This window comes from Myotis yumanensis, unplaced genomic scaffold (assembly GCF_028538775.1).
Source record: "Myotis yumanensis isolate MYYU_CA2020_CCGP unplaced genomic scaffold, mMyoYum1.0.hap1 SCAF_20, whole genome shotgun sequence".
Taxonomy (NCBI): Eukaryota; Metazoa; Chordata; class Mammalia; order Chiroptera; family Vespertilionidae; genus Myotis; species Myotis yumanensis.
Window position 1 is genome coordinate 12768170 of NW_027223771.1, and position 18491 is coordinate 12786660.

The 18491-nt window shown below is 44.9% G+C and overlaps 1 protein-coding gene and 1 pseudogene across 1 annotated transcript in view; one reads left to right on the plus strand and one right to left on the minus strand.

Moving 5' to 3' along the window:
- LOC138998567 (zinc finger protein 551-like) overlaps positions 1-18491 on the plus strand; it is a 191858-nt gene that overhangs the window by 78705 nt on the left and 94662 nt on the right.
- Positions 5427-16989, minus strand: LOC138998540 (ephrin-A2 pseudogene; annotated as a pseudogene).

An 18491-nucleotide genomic window follows, 5' to 3' on the forward strand; every position in this document is an offset into this window, starting at 1 on the left:
AATAAAGAGTGGGCATCACTTCAGGACACTAGGAGAGTTGAAGGTCTTACCTACGAATGATACAAGTGCAAACACTTCCAGCATCACATCACAGTACAGACGTCTCTGAGCCTCATCAAGGATCTCCCACTCCTCCTGAGAGAACGCAATGGCCACGTCCTCAAAGTTCATATCCTGTCATAATGGAGAAAGTACATCCCATGATAAGATTCTCTCTTGAGCTGCCAAGTTTATCACACTTCCCACCCTGCACATCCATCTGCTTCCTCTACTCCCCACATCAGAGAAGATAGCAGGCCTTGGTCCCATCAAAGTCAATCTCTCCTTATATTCCTATTGATGCTGTATCTCCCACAACAATAAAGGCAGATGAGCAGTTAGAACATACCTGTGCTCTGATCCTCAAATGTGAGTCACACTGCCCCTTTTCAATAACAGTGGGTGTCAGTAACGTAGGGTAGGAAGAGATGTTGCACATAAAGGGAGTGTGAGTGACTTGACACTGGTCTTGTCAGGCAATACCCATGTTGTCCTCCTATTGTCCCTCTAAGACACCAAAATGGTAATGCCCATTACACTTCCGACTCCAATCCCAGTTTGCTGAGGCCATCACTTTGCATTACCTGATGCCCATAGTTCTTGGATCCACACTTGTCTCACAGCTTCATTCCCAGAGGCACATCTTCACTAGTGACATGAATAAGCCATCACAAGGACAGGTTGTTTTCTAACCAGCTTCTTTTCTAAAATTCTCGTTCACCACCTCTGTAATGTATTTCTCTCTCAACCTTCTCTGTTCTCCCTTCCCCATGCTGGTGGAGATTTTCAAGTGCAGGTGACACTGATGTATGCTATCCCATTCCTATTGCTCACTGGGTCAGCCCTCAACTAGAAATGACAAGTGGGCACATATATGTCACCTAAGCTCTGGACCTGGCATGTAGCACCACATCAGCCCATCTTGTTAGAAATTATCCTAAAATTTCCCATATCATATCATGAAGACACCATCAGAAATGGACTCCCTTTTCATTCACTCGTCTGTCAGTGTTAGTGCTGAGGCCATTGTTTTGTACTACCTGCTGCACACAGTTCTTTGAAAAACACTTCTCTCACACAGCTTCGTTCCCAGAGGCACAACTACAAAGGTAACACAAATTTGCCATGGCGAAGACGGGTTGTTTCCTAATTACCTTATTTTCCAAAATTACAGATTACCACCTCCATCATCCATTTCTCTTTGACCCTGCTCTCTTACCCAGGCTCGTGGAGATTTTCAAGCCCAGGGAACACTAATGAATACTATCTTATTTGTAACCATCAGTATGTCACCCCCCACAACAAAAGGCAGGTAGGTACATAAATGTCATCTTGCAGATAGCCCCAAACACCCCTCTTTTCAGGCAAATACCCTAAAATTACCCTTGTTTTATCATCCAGACTCCACCAGAAATGGACTCTCCCTTCATTCACTCTTATGTCAATGTCAGGGTGCTCTGGCTATGAAGTCACATTCCCTCTCCAAGTGCACATCACTCTGTCTTCCACACCTCTCTCACACCTGCACTCCTACAGTCCCGGCCTCCATAGTCATCTGCTCACCCTCTTACTTATTACTCGGCATGTGCGGTCCAGAGAACGCTTGCTAAATTCAAACAGGATCAAGGACTGCCTAGACTCTGATAGTCCACACTCAGAGAGGCAGCCTTGAGTCCTGCTATGAAGGCTTCTCTCCATGACTGTTTTTTCCTGCAATCTAAACTATGAAGAACAACAATCAGATTTCAGATACCCAGAGCCCACCTCCCGTGGTGCTGCACTTGATGTCCCTTCACCAGTCACAGACAACATCTCTCCACTTAATTGTTATTCAGTCCCAGCTGCGCTAGCCCTCTACACATGCTTAGTGAGTCTCACAGATGACCATTCAAGCCACTAAGCTAATCCACAAGACTGACTGTTATTCCACCAGCTAGGCCACATTGAGGGACACAACAATAGCCTGGAGAGGGTTTAGAGAAATAGATATGTACCAATCCAATCTCATCTTGTTTGAATTACTCTTTGGCCTCCAATTAATTTCAGGTCCACTCATCTTTTAAAGGCCTTGCCCACTGCAAAGCCATTCTCTCTCCCCGACACTCTATATGACACCCCTGTCACTATGCTGTGTTGTGACACCCACCTCCCACAAACAGTGGATCCAGCAAGAAAGCTAGCACTCAGACTCACACTGTCCCTTCTGAGCTACTACTACCATTACCAACCTGACCATGATTCCCTTCCCTGTATTAAAGTGATCTACAGTCCTGGCTGATGTCTGAGACGGTTGAGCATAGTCTCATGCACTGGTGAGGTCACAAGCCTGGGTTGTGGGCTAGAGCCACAGTAGGGGTTGTGCAGGCAGCAACTGATCCTTCTTTCTTGCTCATCACTGTTTCTCTGTCTCTCTACCTCTCCCTTCCTTTCTACATCTAATATATATATGAACCATACCTGTCAGTTCCTGAATCAGCTTACTCTTCACTCCCAGTCTTGGCATATTCTGGAACCTATGCCCTGAAGGACCGCCCACTCATTACACTGGTTGCCAGAAACAAGGTCCACTTCATAAAGCCCTGGTGGTGGACTTAGGATTCTGGGCTTAGTGTCTGTTCAAAGTATCCAGGTCCCAGGGCTACAAGAGCAGCTTGGCTAGGCCAAGGACTCCACTCTATCAGAGGCCACAAGTGTGTCAGACCCTGAAACAAGTTCCACAAACCCGTACACCTAATCGATTCTGCATTTGCAGCAATTTGTGGATAGAAAATGGTCTGTGAGAGCCTGGCAAAAACCAGGCTCTATGGGCTCAGGCTGCTCAGTGCCTTTGTCCAGCCCAGAGGCCAGGTGCCCTCCAGATGCCTGAATTATCTCAGGGCTCAGTGCTCACTCTTGCCAGTTCCCTTATCATTTACAGGACTCCCCTCCCTGTCCACAGTGCTGTCCTCTGTCCTCCAGTCTGTTCTTCCTCTGAGCAATGTTAGGAAAAGTTAGAATCCTACCTCAGAAAATGTCCCTCTATTTTCACAACCATCTATGGCCCCAGCGTTCTGAGAATGAAATTAAAACTCCTCGTGCAAAACCACACCTCGTCTTCTCTGTTGCCTTTAGACCCCAAACAGGCAAGGGGTCTCCTATGCCTCCAGGCTCAGCCCCACCCCGTGTCCTTAGAAGGTGGCATTGCAGCCTGTGGCCCTTTCCCATCACACCCTGTGTCATCCACGATCGACTCACTGTTCTGGATGCGGCTTCCTGGGCTGCAGTAACTGAGAGGCTCCAGTCCCCAAGGCTGGAGGGTTAATTGGGGTGAGGCTGCGGGAAGGCTGTAAGCAGAGGAGTCTGGGAGGCACGGAGGCCCCAATCCCCGCCTGTTGATGCTCAACAAATCTCAGACACACCCTGCACAGCAAGGACGCTGCCTCCTAGGCCTCCTCTTACTCACGACCAGTGGGCTGAAGCCTCTGAGTCCTTGAAGAAACTAAAGAGGTCAAAATGCCCGCCAGGAGGAGGAAGGCGGAAGTCCCGCCCCAACCGGATGCACTGACACCAAAGTGCCTTTTAGCTCCGCCCACGTGTACGCATTACTATCTGGGTAATGTAGTTTTCTCACACCAAATGTGCCTCTTAGCTCTGCCCACGTGCACGCATTGCTTCCTGGGTAATGTAGTTTTCTCCAAGTTCAAGGGGCGGGCTAGCATCCCAGCCAATGACATTGGTGAATAAAGGTGATGTGGTTCAGCAAGTGGCCCTTGGAAGGACAAGGTGGGACCAGATACCTGGTTAACAGGAACAGACTGGAAGATCTCCCTGGAGAAGGGTGCGGGAGGACTGGGAGAGATCCCCCTAAGAATATATGCACAGCCATAACCGGTTTGGCGCAGTGGATGGGTTATCCGCCTGCGGACTGAAGGGTCCCAGGTTTGATTCCAGTCAAGGGCATGTACCGTGGTTGCGGGCACATCTCCAGTGGGGAGTGTGCAGGAGGCAGCTGATCGATATTTCTATCTCATCGATGTTTCTAACTCTCTATCTCTCTCTCTTCCTCTCTGTGAAAAATCAATAAAATATATTTACAAAAAAAAAGAATATATGCACAGAGGAAAATGGGAGACATCTGTAATACTATCAACGATAATAAATGCATTAAATTTTTTTTGGTTTTGAGGTTTTTGCTTATTTTATTAAAAAATACAGAATCCAAAGTTGATTGTGACGGGAGAGGGGAGGCCCTGTCACCAGCTCCAGGCGTGGCAACACCACCACCCACGCCAAAACCTACAAAAGTCCCTTCCAACCCCCCACCCCACACCCTGCCAGCTGGAATGCCTGGTGGTCTCCAAGCAGCTGTGCACCATATGTATTTATATATAATATCTATAAAACACAGACCAGGAAAGGTGGGTAGAAATATGAAATCTGTATGAATGTGCTGTTTACTTCATTAAAGTGTCTTTGGGAGGGGGGTTTCTTTTTGGCAGGCCCACCCCCATCTTGTAGTGTCCTGTTTTCTTTTTTCTTATAAACATTCTTAGTCACGGAGTAGAGTAAGAAGGCTCTGACAGACGAACAAGCTTATTGCAAAGTGTGGCTTCTACTCTAAAAAGTCCACCCACCCTCCCACCAAAATAAAAGATGCCCCTGAAGATGTGAGAAAAGAAGAAACTGTCCAGTTCGTCCTCAGGAATGCAGTAAAAATAAACCACAGTATATACTTCCTGGCCCTATTTACAGAAATGTAAGGTCTTCTTGGGCTCAGGGGTGATGGAGAGAGGCTGTGGAGCACAGTGGGGAGCTGTAATTCGGAATGGCTGGAACTCCAGGGGCCTCTGGTGAAACAGCATGGGTTTCCACTCTGGGAGACAATCACCATGCATGCGGAGAGTGGGGCTGAGGGGATGAGAATTTGAGGTGGGTTCAGAGTCCTGGGCCAGAATCCAGGGGTCTCATCTTTACCCTTCTGCCTCATGCGGGCCTGTCCTGGGGCATCTGGGGGGTCTGCAGTGGTCTGCAGCCAGGACCCAACAAATGGAGCAACCAGACTAGAGGTCACCCATCCCCATCCCCCAGGGGGCCAAGGACCTCCCTCAAAACTAATGTGTTTCCTTTCAAAGTCACTGGCAACAGCAAGGAATAAATTAAATTAAAAATTCAAGCCTTTCTGATCCAACCATGAAAAATAAACAAACAAAAAACCTAACATCACTGATAGTTTGTCAGGATCTCCAGTGCCCCTGAGGAGATGGTCTGCTCAGGGGCTGTACTGACACCCTGCCCCTCAGGCATCAGGGGCTGTTGGCTGTCCCCGTCACTGGGGCAGGTTCTGGAGCGGGCAGAAACCCCCTGTAGGTGGGGGCAGCACCAGTCGAGGGAGAGCCAGGCGCCTCTATTTGGTCTTGGATTCGGTCGTCCAGGTGGGGCCGGCATCATGTGGGCTAGAACTAGGAGCCCAAAAGGGTCCAGAGTACCGGGACAGTGCTGAGGAAGAGCTGACAGCTGCCCAGGCTACTGCACGAATTATTGCTGGTGAAGATGGCGCAGGGGCCTCACACAGGGTCTCGTTGGTTGGCCGCACATAAACCTTTAGCCGAAGGCAGGGCCGGTCAACAGCATTGGGTGGTGTGGCAGAGGTGTAGTAATACTCGTGGCCCGGGCGGAACTCGAAGCCCAGCGAGAAGGGCGTGAAGAGCTGGAACTTCTCGGAGAACTTGAGTGGCCCCCGGGCTCTGCGAGCATGTTGCACTCCCAGCGCTCGAAGCCGCGCTGCTGGTGGTCGCAGGAGGCGTGGCCCTCGCCTTGACCATGTACAGCACATACTGCTCCATGCGCTCAGCTGGAAGGAGCCGCGCCCCGTAGCGCGGCAGTAGATGTCCAGGTAGTCACTGATGCTCACCTCCACCGTGCAGCCCCCACGGTCGTCCCCCGAACCCGTGTGGAACCTGGGGTTGCTGCGGTTCCAGTAGACTGTGTAGCGGTCCGAGTTGGCTCTGGAGGCGCCCTCGGCGGCGGCGGCAGGAGCAGCAGAAGTAAGCACAGGCAGCAGCGGGCGCCATGGCCAGGTCCAGCCACCACCTGCCAGCCTTATCTCCTCCTCTGCTGCCGCCGCCGCCGCTGCAACCGCCGAGCCATTTTTTAAAAAAAATTTAAATACTAGTAATATAGCCCAGCTGGTGTGACTCAATGCTTGAGCATTGACCTATGATCCATGAGGTCACCGTTTTACTCCTGGACAGGGAACACACATGGGTTGTAGGTTCAATTCTCAGTTGGCTGGGGTTGGGGACGTGCAGGAGACAGCTAAGAGGCCACAGGTCTCACTGTCCCAGTAATCACTGCAAGCCCCTCTGAGAGAAAGCTGCCCTCGAGTTCCAACCGATGCCAGACAGTCCAGTTTCTCCCCATATGAGTCTGGGTTCCCAGAGACTCTCCTGGAACTGGAGTTCAGAGCAGTCAGAAGCTTGTGTCTCCCTCCCAATTTCAAAAGACAACTGTATCCTCAGTTGCTAGCCCTTTCAGCGGGCACCTCCGTACCTCTGACCTTTACTTCCACACCTCCTCTGAGTCTCAGTGTGCTTTTCTCTTTCCTTCTAGTTGTAGAATTTCCACTCAGCCAGCTTTCCCGTGGTTCTGGATGATGTCCGTTTTGTCTTTTAGTTGTATTTTTGAAGCAGTTGTGCGAGGCAGCAATTTCCAGTGTTTACCTATGTCGCCATCCTGGTTTCTCTCATGGGCTACTACTTTCATCCATCAGGCTACTCCTATTACGAGACTTAACAAAATTCATCACTGAGAACAAAGATTCATAAGCGTATTTGGATGAAAACATGGAGAGTAACGCTGTTGCAAAGTTTTTTAAACAGAAAAAATTTTCTGGAATGGCATTCCAAGTCCTCAATAGTTTGTTTTCGACATTATTGAAATTGGTCTTCCCCTCTTTCGTCAATCCATGTCTATGGCCTTTAAGATAACTTGTTATGTAAAATTATTTATTTATCTAAGATGCGCCTACAATGAATTTATCTGAAAAATAAAAAAGTCGATATTAAGAAAAAAATTGTAAATAGATTATAAGAGAGCGTTTCGTGTGCCAGCAAGTTACTGGCGTGCCATGTTTGGCACGCATGCCAGGGGTTGCCTACCCCTGACTTAGGTGAATTAAGGTGTTGTGGCCCAGCAAGTGACTCCTGGGAAGGGACTAGATGGGACCAGAGGCCTGGCTAACTGGAGTCGACTAACGGATCTCTGAGGGGAAGGAGTGGAGAGAAATGCAAGAGATCCACCAAAGAATATACACAGAGGGGGAAATGGGAGACATTGATAATATGTCAACAATAAAAAATATGTACTTTGGTAAATTTTAAAATAATGCAGCCCAGCTGGTGTAGCTTAGTGGTTGAGCTTCAACCTAGAATCAGGAGGTCATGGTTCCTTTTATTTTATTCCTATTTTTTAAATAATTTATTGTGTAAAGTATTACATATAGTATTACATATAACTCCTTTTTCCCCCATGGAGTTCTGCCCAGCCACCCCCACGCCTCAGCACATGCCCTTACCCACTAGTGCCTGTGTCCATTGAGTACGCTTATATGAATGCATATAAGTCCTTTGGTTGATCCCTTATCCCCTCCTTCCCCTGACTTCCTTCTGAAGTTTGACAGTCTGTTGGAGGCTGGTGTTGAAATTATAAAGATGATTTCCTGAGACAAATGTATTGTAAATGCCTAAGGCATTATCTCACATAGTATTTCATCTATTGTATATCCTGCCCCATTACAGTGTCCTCCAGCCAGTTTTTGAAATTCTGTGGAAGCTTACCATCATCACTGTTTCCTTGGACATTTCTGTCTTTGTCATTTTGCCCTGGAGAACTATCCTTGTGGTGAGTAAACTAAAGTAATTTACAAATGCACTTTTACTCATAAATAAGCAAACATGTTTAAGCCCCTGGATTTTTTATGTGCTTTCAGGACTGTGAATTTTCCTCTGGCAATGATTTTTCTGATGGGGCTGCCCATAAGCTCTTCTGAAGACAGCCTGGGGCTGGAGGCAAACTGTGAGGCCTCCTGAGGAGAAGGTCAAGTCCTGCCACAGCGCCCACATGCCAGCCAGGATCCCCCTTTCTAATTTCAGTTGTCCAAAGCAGCCACAGTGACCTGCCTTCATCTCCCAAATTGGGGGAACACCAGCACAGCCCATGGGGCCCCTGGGCTGTGCTGGTGTTCACATGTGTGTGGACTGACTGGTTAATAAACACATATACTGACTTTAGAGTGAGATTAAAATGGGGATTGAGAGATACACACACACCAGTTCTTTTGCTCCATTACTTTCATACCTTCAGTAGTTGATTCCTGTAATTGCCCCAACCGGTGATGGGGCATCTCCCAAATGGAAGCCTAAATCCAGCAGGCCTTCCAACTGGACTCTGCCACCCCTTCCCGGATTTTCTCAGGGAGGCCCCACTGCCCACCAGCGGCTTCATCTTATGCCTGAGCTCCTGTCGCCTGTCACAGCTGTCCTGTTCACTGTCTGTGGGCTGTCCTCCACTAGGACTCCAGCTCTTAAGGGAAGGGGACTCTGTATCTCCAGAGTCTGGAACAGTTGGGGTCAATAGTGTCCATGCCCCCGGTCCTTAAAGGTTTCAGCTGTGCCCGCCCTTGGCTGCTGCCTCTATATCCAGTCTGATTCCAATTCTCATTCCTAGAGCCGTTCCTCAGCCCAACCACTCAAGGACCCTGCCCCTCTAGAGCCCTGTCCCAGACCCCAACCTCTCTGCTCCTTCACCCACACACCCCAGCAGCACACTATGCCCAGAGTTCAGGGTCCATCAACTCACTTCATGAGCATGTCTCACCTTCAGTGGGAACATCACAGGCACAGCCAGGAAAGGGTGTAGAGGGGTGGGTTGTGCAGGCAGTAGAGCAGTCTCAGTGCAGCAGGGTGGATGCTTACCCATGAAGGAAAGATCAGGGATACGTTCTCTTTCTGGATTGATAAATATCTGGAACCTCCTTAGTGGTTAAAGTTCAAGACACTGGTAACCCAGGACCACCTGGCTCAGCAATCTGCACCCCTCCTGCTGGGCAGATAGGGAATCAGCCTCTGCAGAGACAGCTCCTCTCCCTCCCTGGGCAGGGCAATGGCTGGAGCACTTCATTACAGTGGACTAGGCTGGCCCTGCCTGGGTCAAAGTTTTCTTGTAACACATGCTGATCCCAGGTCATGACATCCCAGGAACACCTGCAACAGAGCTTGTTCCATTTCCCACTAATCATGGCCCCAAAGAACAGAGCCGCCACCAGCCTGGACTAGGATTAGGGAGGGACCGAGAGCCACATACTCGGCACAGCACCAACTCTCCCTGGCAACTGCCCTGGGTTATTCCTGCCCACACACACCCACCAGCCCAGCTATCACTGCTGCTCCCAGCCTTAACACCTGAAAGGTTCTGGGCTTCTCAACCATCTGATTGTGAAATAACCCAGTCTCAGCCCCTGACTGGAGGTGCCGAAACCACAAGTGGCATGTCCTAGACCCATGGTCGGCAAACCGTGACTTGCGAGCCACATGCGGCTCTTTGGCCCCTTGCACAAAATACCATGTGCGGGCGCGCACATACAGTGTGATCGAAACTTCGTGGCCCATGCGCAGAAGTCGGTATTTTTGTGGAAGAGCCACACTGAAGGTGCCAAAGAGCCTCATGTGGCTCGCGAGCCTCGATTTGCTGAGCGCAGTTTGCCCACCACTGTCTTAGACCAAAGCTTTTTCCAGCTTGTTTTTAGTCCCAGGGTTGCCATCATCCCCTGTGGGTGATTGTGCAGCTCAGCCCAGGATCCCCACCTGCCACACTTACAGCAACAGCACCTCGCATACTGTTCTCTGGACCATTGCCTGCTCTACCCTCATGTGAACCCTGGCTGCTGGTCACTATGGGGCCCCTGGGCTGTGCTGGTGTTCACATGTGTGTGGACTGACTGGGTGAATAAACACATATATTGATTTTAGAGTGAGAGGAAAATAGGGATAGAGAGACAGACACACACAGTTCTTTTGTTCCATTACTTTCATACCTTCAGTGGTTGATTCTTGTAATTGCCCGACCGCTGATAGAACTTGTAACCTTGGCATATCATTGAGATGATTCTCCGACCCACTGAGCTATTTGGCCACAGCAAGACATATGTAGCAATTTATGTATGATACCCAATAATGTGTGAATAAATAGATACAAAAACCATCATGATGACAGAGAGTGGTGGAAGGCAAGCTAGGATTCATGGGGTTTCATAAGTATCTTTTACATGGGTATATTTCAGGTAAACTGTTTCTAAGGCAGACTGCATTTTTGCATCTGTTTTTTTATATGCCAAGAATGAGGCACTGATAAGGGCAGGAGGAACTTGGTTTCAGCCATGCAGGAATTCATGGAAACAACAAAGGCATATGCTTAAAAATATATACATTAAATCAAATATACTTACATCAAACTTTAAGAAAGTATTAAAAGTTGACAGTTCCCAATAATTCTATTTTACTTTGAGAGTTCTTGAGCATATTTGTTGCTACTGTATCAGTATGTTGCAAGTAAAATATAATGATGTGCTACTGATATATCTTAACATGTCTATGTTCAATGCCATCATTTTAGCAGTTTGAAACTGACAATGATGAGAGTATTTACAACAGGAAAATTAACAAAGATTATAAACCTAGTCTTCACTTAATGTATTATTCAATGCTTAAACTTAAAAAAGTGGTACCGGAGAATGTAAACAATGCAGAATAAATGTATAAGTATATGCTACAAGTTTGCTTAAATTGAACATAAAATAAAAATGAAGAAAAACAAGTTTCCTTCCAGTATTCAAAACCTGTGGTTCCATATAGCAAAGAAGTCACTTGACTCATTGAGGAATGAGTGAAATTCAAACATCTGTCTTAGATTCTACACAGTCCACCTTCAGGTTAAAATAATGAATTTATTTGAACAATTTGAAAGAGATTAGAAGCTGACTTTGTTAACAAAGGCGATAAAGACAGTGTAAATAAATGTGTGAAAAACTGTTCACTATCAAAAATTCTTAGGTAAATTGAATTAAAAGAAAAGTGAGTTAACACTAGTCTCAATTTTGGGTTCTCTTTCAAAAGATTAACCATTGCGTATGCTGGCAGAGTTGCATACAAACTGGATTTATTTTATACTGTGGTTTTGTGGAAGGCAAAAACAATGACCATTTTGGGTCACACTTCCACATACGTTAAGGTGTGAAACATTCACCTACACAACAACAGTTTGATAAGTAAAACATATACATAAATAGAAATAACTGAACAATAATATTCCCAGAAGATTTATTTATGATACCTGAAACCTTGAAATAACCATCATCATAGACATATCAAAGGCAAAGTCATTATCCATAGAACACAATTCTACTCACCAATCAAAAAGTAACTATTCACATAAGGATAAGTGTTGAATCTCAAAATAACTGTGTTGCATGAAGAAAACTACTATTTGGTAAACAACACACCTTATAGTGCCTATAAAATTATGAAAAATATGAACTAATCTATTGTATAGGAAGGACTATCAATGACTGCATTGAGGGCTGAGGAGAACAGAGATTATAAAAGGGCAGGAGGTATCAAAAATAGGTTTAGATTTTATGGTATGAACAAATATAATTAACAAATAATAATACAAGAATATACTCGGCCCTGGCCAATATGGCTCAGTTGACTGGGTGTGGTCCCATTCACTGAAAGGTCGCTGGTTCCATTCCATGTCAGGGCACATGACCATCTCCATCACCTGTAGGTGGCAGGGAAGAGGCAAGAGAACATCCTATCTCCCTCTCCCTTTTCCTTTCCCCTCCCTAAAACAAACAAACAAACAATAAAACTAATTATTCAAATATTTTTTTAAAATATATTTTATTGATTTTTTATAGAGAGGAGGGGAGAGGGATAGAGAGTTAGAAACATCGATATGCTGCCTCCTGCACAACCCCTACTGGGGATATTCCCGTAACCAAGGTACATGCCCTTGACCGGAATCAAACCTGGGACCCTTCAGTCCGCAGGCCGACGCTCTATCCACTGAGTCAAACCAGTCAGGGCTATTCAAATACTTTTAAAAGAATCTCTGTTTAGTATTCTTAGAACTGTTAAATCAATTTTTGCCTCACCTGGTATATTGGTGACAGATAATCATATTTCATGTGTGACAGTTTCACAGTTTTATCCTTATGTCAAAGCTCACCAAGTAGTACACATTAGAAAAGTGCACTTTGTTGCATGTCAATTCTCATTTCCTGGGCAGAACAGCCTTGTCTCAGTGGCAGCAAACACTGGCAAGCAGTGAAGACTATTGCCATCAGAATCAACAGGAATTCTGACTGGTTACAAAAGACACATTTTTAGACTGATTACAGGATTATCCTTTCCCTATCTTTTAGGTCTTGACTGATGAGCAAATTTTGAGCTGAACAACCCAGAAGGGCCAGAGGAATAGAAAAAACCTGTTAGATTATTTTTTTTCTGCCAATGACGTCAGCCACAGGAAACAGGTGGAGGTCCTGAGAACTGTACACAAAGGTCACATAAGCCACAGTGCTGGAAGCCGGTCCATCCTTGCTGCTTGACACAGTCGCTGCAGGGAAGAAACATCTGCACAGCATATGTTTCAAGGGACTTGGTGTATATGGCATACTCTTCCTAATGTTTGCTCACCTTCTTTTCGCTATGTGTTTTAACCAAGGTCACCTCTCTGAGAAAGGTTGTTGCCCCAGGCAGGGATTTTTCCCTGAAGTTAAGGAGGGAATAAAACCCCTTAACTAAGTGCCAGGCGGGTAGTTAATCACTTTAACTACAAACAATCACGCTTAAGCTACATAATCTTTACTCCCTGGAATGGAGGTAAGAAATGCCCTGACCTTTGGAATAGAAATTGATAGGATTAAAATCAACTGGTATAAATACAGATGTAACAAGACAATAAAAGACAGAACCTGGTGAGAGAACCTGCTGGAGAACCTAGACAGAACTTGGCTGGAGATCCTGGCTAGGCTGCTGATCAACTGAATGCTGTCTCTGTGTCATTCCTTCTTCTCCGACTCTGTCCACACCTTTGGGGACCCCTGGACCTGTTGGGGTTTGACCCCAACACCACAGACCTTTGATCATTTGTGGAAAATATTCAGAAGAGGCACTTTTCATCTAAGTCACTGTAGTCTTTCCCATTCACTAGGAATACAGTGTTTCTGTCCTAATGTTGGTTCCATCTAAACATCAGAGTCTTACAACAAATGACACCAGCATATGAAATTTCATACATCACGGCACATGGCACCTTTACAGTATGTGGGGAGGATTTCCCCTAACATTGCTGAGACTGAGGTAATACATACTGTGATGGAGAATATAATTCACATTGTTCACGGAACGATAGCGAAGGCCTTCTCTTCATGGAAAACATTGACCTCACCAATAAAAGAGGCACCAGACTGCAAATTAGAACCAGAAAGTACTGCAGTCTTTCTTTTAAGACCTTGGGCAGCAATACAAAATAAGCCAACATTTGACAAAGAGAAATGTTCTGTTATCATGCTGTGCCTTCCAAAGCACAGAAAGTTTAGGAGCCACTATATTTGTTTATCCTACATGCTGACAGATCACAAGTTTTTCCATTTATCTCAGGGTGTGAATAGAACCAACAAAACTAATGGTACAAAAGAAAAAACACCTTTACAAAAAGGTCATAAACCAGAGCAAAGGACAGCAAGAGGTTTGCAAGTTAGTGAATTGGAATCTGAAACAATTCATCACATGATGTGAGAAGCACAATGTCCCTGAGAGAGGTAGCACTTCCTGGCTAAGGACAGGTGCCCTGGATGAAACCTGGGTCAGAAAAATCCTCTAGTCATAGAGAAAGGAATGAAGATCCAGCCAGGAGCTCAGAGTATTCATAATTTTCTCAAGCACAACTTCTGAACAAGGAGGGGTTGTGAATGCTGCATACTCTTCGGGTGAGCCAGGTGGTAGAGGTGAAATAGCTTCTGCACAAATACTCACAGTGACATCAGTAGGCTTGTGGGCCCAAGGAGGTTAGCAAGTGCAACGCAGCTCCTTAAAGCCCCACTAGATCCTGAAACTTATGAGGAATCTGGCAGAGTGTATGTTCTGACAAAAAGGTTTTTATATTTAGGTAAATGGGTCTAAAACCTTCTCTGTAGTTGTTGTTATGCTGAGTCAGAAAGATAAAATAATCCCTGCCCATTTAAAGCTTTTCTCCTGTGTGAACTCTATGGTGTTTAATGAGGTTAGAGCTATCACGGAAGTACTTCCCACAATCACTACACTCCTAAGGCTTTTCTCCGGTGTGAACTCTGTGGTGCTGAATTAGGGTAACTTTTTCTAAAGAACATTCCACAATCACTACACTGATACGGCTTTTCTCCCATATGAATACTATGGTGTTGAGTACTGGTGAGGCTTGTCACTCAAAGAGAACACTTTCACACATGAATCCCCAAAGAATGCTGCTTCTAACTAAGTCAGGTGCAGGGTATATTTTACCACTGAGAAACGACACTTACACAGAAGGGCTTTCTGGCTTGCCGGAGCTGTGTTAGAGGCCCTGACCTGTGACTGTCCTTCCACAGATACACTCTACACAGAAGTTGCCACCTTATCTTCCATTTTCTGACAAAAACCTAAAAACACAGAATGATAAGGAAATGAATGTTGACTGTGGTCCCATGGGGATGATCTGATTCAAACATGTATTCTACAAAATACACTGTTTCCATTCAATTGTCTGAAAGTAAGCAGTGTACAGGAAAGATTAATAAGAGGTTCCAGTGCCCCAGGTCCAAGGACTAGAAGAGGTGTAAGACAGTCCCAGGACACCACTATTTCAGCGGTCATAATATCAGGATTGAAGAGTGGTTAGGGGCACTCAGGCAGGAAGGCAAGCATTTAAGGGCATCAGGCAGGCAGGAAGAGGGTTTAGGGGCAATCAGGCAGGCAGGCAGGCAGGCAAGCGGTTAGGAGTCAGCAGCCCCGGATTGCAATAGGGATGCCCAACTGCCAGTTTAGGCCCAATTGGACCTTACTGGCAGTTGGACATCCCCGGAGGGGTCCTGGATTGTGAAAGGGTGCAGGCCGGGCTGAGGGACCTGCTCCCTCCCCACTGCCCTGTACACAAATTTCATAAACTGGGCCTCTAGTAAAATATAATGATTTGTTACTGAAATATATCCTTGTTCAGTGCCATCATTTTGGCAGTTTAAAACTAACCACAATGAGGGCATTTATATGATGGAAATTAACAAAGACTATGAACTTAGAATTCACTTAATGTATTTTTGAATGCTTAGACTTATAGAGGAATGGTGGAGAATGTTAACCATGCATATAAAACCTGTAAGTATAAGGTACACACGGGCTTAAATTGTACATAGAATAAAAATTGAGAAAATCAGTTTTCCTTACGGTATTAAAAACCTATAGTTGCATACAGGAAAGAAGTCAGTTGAGTTATAGAGGAATGAGTGAAATTCAAATATATATCTCAGGCTGTGAAGTGTCCTCATATAGGTGAAAATAATAAGTTATTTTAAAAAAGGCAAAAATCCTGAGCCAACATTTAACAAAGGAGATAAAGACAATATAAAAAAATGTCCACCATCAAAAATTCTTATGGAATAGAATTAAAACGAAAGCAATTTCACATATAGGCTATTCCAGGTCTACCATTTAAAAGGATTAACCACCAAATGTGATGGCAGTGTTGAAAAAAACTGGAATTTTTATATACTGTGCCTGGGTGGGAAGACAAAGTGCACGACCATTTTAGATCACAGTTCTGCAAATGTTAAGGTGTGAAATATTAACCTAGATTGCAAATGTTTGACTAGTAAAAGATCTATTAAATAACTGAACACAAATATTCCAAACAGATTGATTTATAATACCCCAAATCTGGAAATATCCAATTTTATAGAGAGATCAATATATAAAGTTGTTATCAATATAACACAATATTCAGCAATAAAACAAGTTCAATATTCACATAATAAGTTTGTATTGGATCTCAAAATATCTGTGGCATTAAGGAAAGCAGTATTTGTAAAAAAAATATACACCTTATAGTGCACAAAAAATTATAAAAAAATATGAACTAATCTAAAGGATGGAAAATGAATGATTGCATGGAAAACTGGGTAAGTCAGAAAGAGAGATTATAAAAGGGAGGGAGGAAAATGTAGTGTGGGAAATGTAGGATTAGAGTTGTTGGTATGAAAAATAAATAATACGTAAATATAGCAGAATAAACTCTGCTTTAACCATGTACCTCATCTGGGTGGGTGTCATCCAGTGCACTGAAATGTCAACTTCAGTGTTGTTATTCTGAGTAAGAAAAAGGAAACATTCCCTAATCATTTAAGGCTTTTCTCCACTGTGAAGTCTCAGGTGTCTTATAAGGTTACATTTTTGGGTAAATGATTTCCCACAATCTGTACACTCAGAAGGCTTTTTTCCAGTGTGAATTCTGATGTTGAATGAGGGTGGAACTCTTACTGAATCACTTCCCACAATCTGTACATTCATATGGCTTTTCTCCAGTGTGAACTTGCTGGTGCTTATTGACATCAGACCTATATCTGAAAGATTCTCTACAATCACTACACACATAAGGCTTTTCTCCAGTGTGAATTCTCTGATGGCGAATGAGGGTAGAACGCTCATGGAAGGACTTTTCACAACCTGTACACTCATATGACTTTTCTCCAGTGTGAACTCGCTGTTGTTGATTGACATAAGACATATCTGCAAGACTTCCCACATTCACTACATTTATAAGGCTTTTCTCCAGTGTGACTTCTCTGATGTTGAATGAGGGTGGAACTGTTACTGAAGGACTTCCCACAATCTGTACACTCATGTGGCTTTTCTCCAGTGTGAACTCTCTTATGTATAATGAGGTTAAAGTTTCATCTGAAAACTTTCCTACATGTGTCACACTCATAAACCAGTTCTCCAGAACAGACATCCTGAGATTCAACAACTTTCTGTTTCTGTCTGGCAGCTATTTCACATTCAGCCCACTGGTGATGACATTTTCCACTGAGATATTCTTGTGAAACCTCACTGCCACAGTGTGGTTCTTTAGTGTTCTGAGAAGCCTGGGGCTGGAGGAGCTCTGAGGGAGCTTGGATGTCTTTCCCAACCTCCTTGCTCTTTGAAGTCACCTCTGAGAAGTAGAAGCTGCACCTGGTCACAAATGAGGGCATGTCCATAGCTTCTTTGCAGGATGTCTCTCCACTGACATCCTTCTGTTGCTGGTGAGGGTTTTCACTGAAACAGAAGTCTCTCACACATGCCTCACTGAAGAAGCATTTGTGCTCAAAGTATTCAGCTTGTGACTGAGTCAGGTGCAAAATATCTTTTAACACTGAGAAACACCGTTTACAGCAATGCGACTTCTGGGTTGCTGGAGCTGTCTTAGAAGCCCTGACACGTGACTCTCCTTGCACAGAAACACTCTGATCAGAATAGGCCTCCTCATTATCCATTTTATGCCAACAACCTGAAAACAGAAAAAAGGTGAGGAAATGAATGAAGACTGCAGTGACAGGGGGAAGTTCCATTACAAAGTAGGTGGCCTATGACAGCTGGGCTCCATGCAATTTTCAGAAAAGAAGAGATGTGCAGGAAGCATTAATAAGAGGCTTCTGGCCGAAACCGGTTTGGCTCAGTGGATAGAGTGTTGGCCTGCAGACTGAAAGGTCCTGGGTTCGATTCCGGTCAGGGGCATGTACCTGGGTTGCGGGCACATCCCCAGTAGGAGATGTGCAGGAGGCAGCTGGTCGATGTTTCTCTCTCATCGCTGTTTCTGACTCTCTATATCTCTCCCTTCTTCTCTGTAAAAAATCAATAAAATATATTTAAAAAAAAAAGAGGCTTCTGTGAAGTTCTGGGCCTATGCAGATCATAAAAGAAAGAAGACTACCCCGGGAATATGACACAAAGATGAAAAGCACCACATGGGAGAGAGGTAAGACTTCCAGCCCTTTCTTAGGCTAACAGTGTTCAGTAGGGCTTGTCTGCAGGTGACATAGGCAAACTGTGCAGAATTTTGCTTATGTCTTATTTAAAGAAAAATTCAATAAATGAGTAGCTGGTGTTTGAAACCTGCTTAAGCATATATGTGCACTTCATAACACATGTGAAAATCAGTGTTAAAGAATACTGCAGAGGCAGCAATCCAGAGGAACAGGTGATGTAAAAATGCCACAATGTTAACATAGCACAAAGCCAGGAAGTCACAGGTGAAGTGACATGTCAGATAGAGTAAAGTAGGTAAAAGATAAGGTAGGAATGTGGTGTAGCAAGTGGCACTTGCATCTGAACACTGATAGGAAAGAGCTGGTTCCTGGTATGAAG